This window comes from Lithobates pipiens, unplaced genomic scaffold, assembly GCF_037356315.1.
Source record: "Lithobates pipiens isolate NorthernLeopardFrog02 unplaced genomic scaffold, aLitPip1_a1.2 Scaffold_23, whole genome shotgun sequence".
NCBI classification, from domain to species: domain Eukaryota; kingdom Metazoa; phylum Chordata; class Amphibia; order Anura; family Ranidae; genus Lithobates; species Lithobates pipiens.
In genome coordinates, this window is record NW_027507785.1 from 19083761 (window position 1) to 19090153 (window position 6393).

A 6393-nucleotide genomic window follows, 5' to 3' on the forward strand; every position below is an offset into this window, starting at 1 on the left:
AATAGATAGCTTCAATTATAGTCAGCCATAAAGAAAGAAACAAACCCCCTGCAGCTTACCTATATCACATCGCCGGTATTGCCATCCGTCCCTGTACAGCAGCTGTGCAGAGTTCGCTCAGAGCGTGCTGTTCATATACACGTCCCTTTTTTATGTATCCACAGTACCACTCTTTGATTGAGAATTCAATTGTAACCTTCTGGATTAAACAGCTATAGCAGGCGCACGCGCTGCACGGCGGGGGGACCTGATGTGCATGTGCAGCGGGCCTGATACCGGCGGAGCCAGGCGCGATCGTGGGCATGAGAGCCAGAACGGGGAGTCTGTCAGGAGGGAAGACACAGATCGTCTGTTCCTGCTAGTTAGGAGCAGCGATCTGGCTCCTCCTCTAGTCAGTCACACCTCCCCCCCCACAGTTAGAAACACACACGAAGGAACACAATTTACCCCTTGATCACCCCCCTAGTGTTAACTCCTTCCCTGACAGTGATATTTACACAGTAATCATTGCATTTTCACAGCACTTATCGCTGTATAAGTGTCAGTGGCCCCAAAAATGTGTCAAAAGTGTCCGATCTGTCTGCTGCAATGTCACAGTCCCGCTTAAAAATTGCAGATTGCTGCTATCTCTAGTAAAAGAAAAATAATAATAATAAAAATGCCATAAATATAGCCCCTATTTTGTAGACACTATAAGATTTGCGCAAGCCAATCAAGATACACTTACTGCAATTTTTATTACCAAAAATATGTAGAAGAATATATATCAGCCTAAAGTGAGGAAGAATTTATATATATATATATATATATATATATATATATATATATATATATGTATATATATTAAATAAACTTTATTTATAAATAAATAATATATTTTTTGGGGGGGATTTTTTTAATAGTAAAAAGTTTTTTTTTTTAATTGTTGTCTTTTTTTTGTTTATAGCACAAAATATAAAAAACGCAGAGGTGATCAAATACCACCAAAAGAAAGCTCTATTTGTGGGAAAAAAGATTTTGTATAGGTACACGTACGCGTCACACGACCGCACAATTGTCAGTTAAAGTGGCGCAGTGACGTATCGTTAAAAAATGGCCTAGTCGTTAAGAGTGGTTAATTAGATCAGTGTTAGCTGTTAATTGGATTGATTTTAAAAGTTTGCATTGTTGTTCATGTGGTGGCTGCCCCTATTTTTGAAGTGTTTAAAAACCTGTATTTCTGTTCAATAAAGTTGTTCCTATTTGCACCTAAGCTAGTGTTGTCTAGTTATTGGGTGCAATTCTCAGCTATAATGCCTCGTTCCTGCGTTCCAGCGGTAAGGAAGCAGCCCTCTGGTGGAGATACCCAGTCGGGATGTCAGGAGTCCATCACATTGTCCTCCGGCCAGCAGGTAGTGGTAAGCCAGTTTTAGGGGTCTGTGGCCTTTTGGCCAGAATAGTGCAGTGTGCTGCTGTTGGAGGTTTTGTGTTAGCTGCATGCTCTGCTATGGCCAGCAGGTGGCAGCCTTTTGGCCAGAATGGTGCAGTGTGCTGCTGTTGGAGGTTTTGTGTTAGCTGCATGCTCTGCTCTGGCCAGCAGGTGGCAGTAAAACTGTTAGTTGTGTGTGGGTGATGTATTCTATCCTCTGGCCAGCAGGTGGCAGTAGAACTAAGTTAGTTGTGTGTGGGTGGTGTATTCTATCCTCTGGCCAGCAGGAGGCAGTAGAACTAAGTTAGTTGTGCGTGGATGGTGTATTCTATCCTCTGGCCAGCAGGAGGCAGTAGAACTAAGTTAGTTGTGCGTAGGTGGTGTATTCTATCCTCTGGCCAGCAGGTGGCAGGAGGAGTGTGTTGGAGGTGTGTGGATGCTGCATTCTTTCCTGCGGTCAGCTGGTGGTGGCATAAAATCTACAGAAGGGATCTACTGCATCTTAAAAGCTTGCACCTTTTAATTATTTAACCAGTTCCCGACCAGCGCACGCTGATGTACGTCGGCAGAATGGCACGGGTAGGCATATTGGCATACAGGTACGTCCAATCTTTAATGCCGCCCAGCGGCGCGCTCGTGTGCTGGTCGGGACCCCCGTGAGTCCAATCGCGGGTCCCACGGACTCGATCGCCGCGGGCATACCCGCGATCGTCTCACAGGGAGGCTGAACGGAGAGATGCCGTTGTAAACAGCATCTCCCCATTCTACCTAGCAACAAGAGCAGAGATCAGTGTTCACTAAATGAAAGCCCAGCCCCCAACAGTTAGTAACACACCCCTAGGAACACTTAACCCCTACACCGCCACCCACTGGTTAACCCCTTCACTGCCAGTGTCATTTACACAGGAATCACTGCATTTGTATAGCAGTGATTGCTGTATAAATGACAATGGTCCCAAAAATGTGTCAAAAATGTCCAATGTGTCCGCCATAATGTCGCAGTCACAATAAAAATCGCTGATCGACACTATTACTAGTAAAAAAAAAAATATTAATAAAAATGCCATAAAACTATCCCCTATTTTGTAAACGCTATAACTTTTGCGCAAACCAATCAATAATCGCTTATTGCAATTTTTTTTTTTACCAAAAATATGTAGAAGAATACGTATCGGCCTAAACTGGGGGAAATTTTTTTTTTTATATATTTTTGGGGGATATTTATTATAACAAAAAGTAAAAAATAATGCGTTTTTTTCAAAATTGTCGCTCTATTTTTGTTTATAGCGCAAAAAATAAAAACCGCAGGGGTGATCAAATACCACCAAAAGAAAGCTCTATTTGTGGGAAAAAAAGGACGTCAATTTTGTTTGGGAGCCACGTCGCACGACCGCGCAATTGTCAGTTAAAGCGACGCAGTGCCGAATCGCATAAAGTGGTCTGGTCTTTGGCCAGCAAAATGGTCCGGGGCTGAAGTGGTTAATTTAGCCATTAAAGAGTATCAATTAAACACCAAATTTACTGCAATAATCGATGACTAAGACAATACAATACTCTACTGTTACTAACAAGGAAATCAGGGAACTGTATTGGTATAATGCTTCATAATATGTTGCCAATATATAAATTGGGGGATAAAATAAGTTGTCCACTGTAACTGATATCAGTAATGGGTGGTCTCTATTGTCCAGTATGATGCTTTCGGCAAATGTAGGAAGGCCTTGGAAAGATCTGTTAGCCCCCGTACACACGGTCGGAAATTCCGACAACCAAATCCGTCGGATTTTGTCCGTCGTATCTTGACCGAAACTGTTGCATACACACGGTCGGACAAAGTTGTCGAAAAATCCGATCTTCTCAGAACGTGATGCCGTAATTTCGTTACGACGGGACTATGTCCAGGCTAGTAGCCAATAGCTTTGATGTAGGAATTTGATCTGAGCATGCGTGGCACTTTGTCTGATCGGAATTCTCTACACATGATCGGAGTATGTCCGAACCAGTTTGTCGGAAAATATTTCCAGCAAGTTGTAAAATTTGGTCCGACGGATATTCCGACGGAAACAGTCCGATGCATACCACACACAGTCGGATTATCCGACAACACGGTCCGATAGGACACATTCCGACGGATTCTCCGACCGTCTGTACGGGGGCTTAGAATTTTGGTGTCCTTGGCACCCCCTGTTTGGTTTTCTTGGCAATTCTGCCAATTATAGTCATGTCAGTGTTATATCTGTGGCCCCATCAGATGGGTTGGGAGTATTTTAGCTAATGGCTGACACAAGCCCCGAGATACAGCCAGGGTCAGCAGTCCCCCCATTGATCATTGAGTGGTGTGATCATTCAACCTCCACCCTATATCTACGGTCCTTCAAAAACATTTAGTGAACAAACCGTTTGTGTGGTCAAGGAGAGAAGATAACTTCCCCCATTTATACATGGCATTATGCACATCTAGAGGAGATGAAAGAGGAAGCTGTGGATACATTCGCAGAAATTCTGTTGTAACTAGGGATGAGCTTCGTGTTCGAGTCGAACGTACGTTCGACTCGAACATTGGCTGTTCGTGCGTTCCGCGAATTCCGAACGTTTTGGCCGTTCGCGTCAAAATTCGAGTGACGCGCGCGTGGACCACAATGCACTGCGTTGGCGCAGTGCATTGCTGCCCCATGATTGGCCAAGCATGCACTGTGACCCCGCATGCTTGGCCAATCGCAGCGCCGGCAGCGAGGAGAGCCATGATTGGCCACAGGCATCCTGCCTGTGGCCAATCATAGCTCAGGCTGTGTAGTGCACGCCCCACACTATATAAGGCCGCCTTTAAGGCGGCCTCCTGTAGTGTGTTACTTTGCATCTGAAGCAGTGGGTGTTCTGTGTACCTTCAACACAGTACACACCAATCATTTTTGGCTGATTTCCTATCTTGCTGCTGTGTAGTGGTTGTTGTCTGTGCCCTGACTGCAGTATACACCACTATATTCACCTCACCTATATAGCTAGTGATCTAGCTTTAACCACTTAACAACTGCCCATTGCCGATTAACGGCTTCAGGGCGGTTGTTTAACTCTGAGAGGCCGTTAATTAACGGCCTCCCAGAATTCTGCTCTCGCGTGCCCCGAGGTGTGCGCACTCGAGAGCATCCGTGACCTCGAGAGCATCACGGATCACAGTAAACGGCCGCTCATAGCGGCCGTTTACCACGTGATTGCTCCGTCAAATGACGGAGTGATCACTTGGAAACAAACCGGCGTCATGTTATGACGCCTGTTCCTCCCTCCCCTTTCTGTACCGATCGGTACAGCGGAGGGGAAAGAGATCGGTGTCAGCAGCGATGTGGGCTGCATCTGCAGTGCCCACATCGCTGCTCACCGAATTTAACCCCTCAATTCCCTGCCAATACTCTGCAATACCAGTGCATACTCTGCAGTACCCTGCCATTACTCTGCAGTACCCCGCCATTACTCTGCAGTACCCCGCCATTACTCTGCAGTGCAGTACCCTGCCATTACTCTGCAGTGCAGTACCTTGCCATTACTCTGCAGTACCCTGCCATTACTCTGCAGTACCCCCCATTACTCTGCAGTAACCCCCATTACTCTGCAGTACCCCCCAATACTCTGCAGTACCCGCCATTACTCTGCAGTACCCGCCATTACTCTGCAGTACCCACAATACTCTGCAGTACCCTGCCATTACTCTGTAGTACCCCCCAATACTCTGCAGTACCCTGCTATTACTCTGTAGTACCCCGCCAATACTCTGTAATACCCTGCCATAAATTGCCATACCCAGCCATACTCGGTGATACCCTGAAATACCCAGCCATAGACGCCCCCCACCCCTCACCGCCCTCCGGTGCTTCTACCAACTCGCCAGTACGATCAAAGCCATAATCTTTTTTTTATTTTTTATTTCAGGCTTCCCAGCCTAGAGGTGAGATGTGGGGTCATATTGACCCCCCAGATTTCACTGTAAAGAGGACCTGTCACCCCATATTCCTATTACAAGGGATGTTTACATTTCTTGTAATAGGAATAAAAGTGATCAAAAATATATTTTTGGGGAAAAAAATGTCAAACTAACATAAATAAAGTAAAATGAACAATAAAAAAATAAAAGAAAAATTAAAGCGCCCATGTCCCCATGTGCTCGCATGTGCCACACATGTGAGGTATCGCCGAGAATGTTAGAGCGAGAGCAATAATTCTAGTCCTAGACCTCCTCTGCAACTCAAAACATGTAACCAGTAAAAAAAAAATTAAAGCGTCGCCTATGGGGATTTTTTAAGTAGCGACGTTTGGCGCCATTCCACGGGCATGTGCAATTTTGAAGAGTGACATGTTTGATATCTATTTACTCAGCATAACTTCATCTTTCACTTTATGCAAACATTGGGCTAACAAGTGGTTAATAATAGAGCTTGCAGTCAGTAGTGTTAGGAGATAGTGCGTGCGTCTGCGTGCTCTGTACCCAGTACATACCGCTATAATATAGGGCAGGCCCCTACTTTCAAACATCCAACTTACAAACATCTCCTACTTGCAAACGCAAGGAGACAGCAGCAAGTGAGATGAAAAAAGATGGACGACAAAACAAATTATACAGGGGTGATAACCCTTCCCTATGTTTTCCAAAAAGCTTAAAGATAGTTTTTTTGACTGGAGCTACACTTGTACCGGTTGAAAATTACAAACAGATTCAACTTAACACAACAAACCTACACAGTCCCTGTCTTGTTTGCACCGCCTGTATACTGCTGTTCTGAGTATATAGGGCCTGGGGGCCACACGCATTTCCTTTTTTTAATATGGGTACAGGGTTCCCCTTAATATGCGTACAAGACCCAAATAGGCTGGTAATGGGCAGGGAGGGCTACCCATGCCATGTTTCTCAATGATTTTCCACCATATTGCAGGAACCAGATATAACATTAAAACCGCAAGCAGTTTTAAATGGTGTTATTTCCGTTTAATGTCATTTT